Here is a 329-nt window from a genome sequence, read left to right as displayed (position 1 = left end):
ATACAACTAAATTCCAAAATTAGTCAAATAGTTGGTATGAGAAAATTACAATATTAAATGAGAAAATTTCACTTCCTAATTTTTTTTAGTTTCAATTTTTTTTTTTTTTTTTTTTTGGTAGCAGGTAATATCTGTGCAGATTTGTTACCTGGGAATATTATATGATGCTGAGGTTGGGGGTATGGATTTTGTCACCCAAGTGGTGAGTGTAGTACCTTACAGGTAGTTTTTCAGCCAATGATCTCCTTCATCTCCACCTTTCTAGTATTCTGCAGTGCCTATTGTTCCCATATTAATGTTCATGTGTGCTCTATGTTTAGCTCCCACTT

Source organism: Mandrillus leucophaeus, unplaced genomic scaffold (genome assembly GCF_000951045.1).
Source record: "Mandrillus leucophaeus isolate KB7577 unplaced genomic scaffold, Mleu.le_1.0 Scaffold524, whole genome shotgun sequence".
Lineage (NCBI taxonomy): Eukaryota > Metazoa > Chordata > Mammalia > Primates > Cercopithecidae > Mandrillus > Mandrillus leucophaeus.
This window is presented reverse-complemented; position numbering follows the sequence as displayed.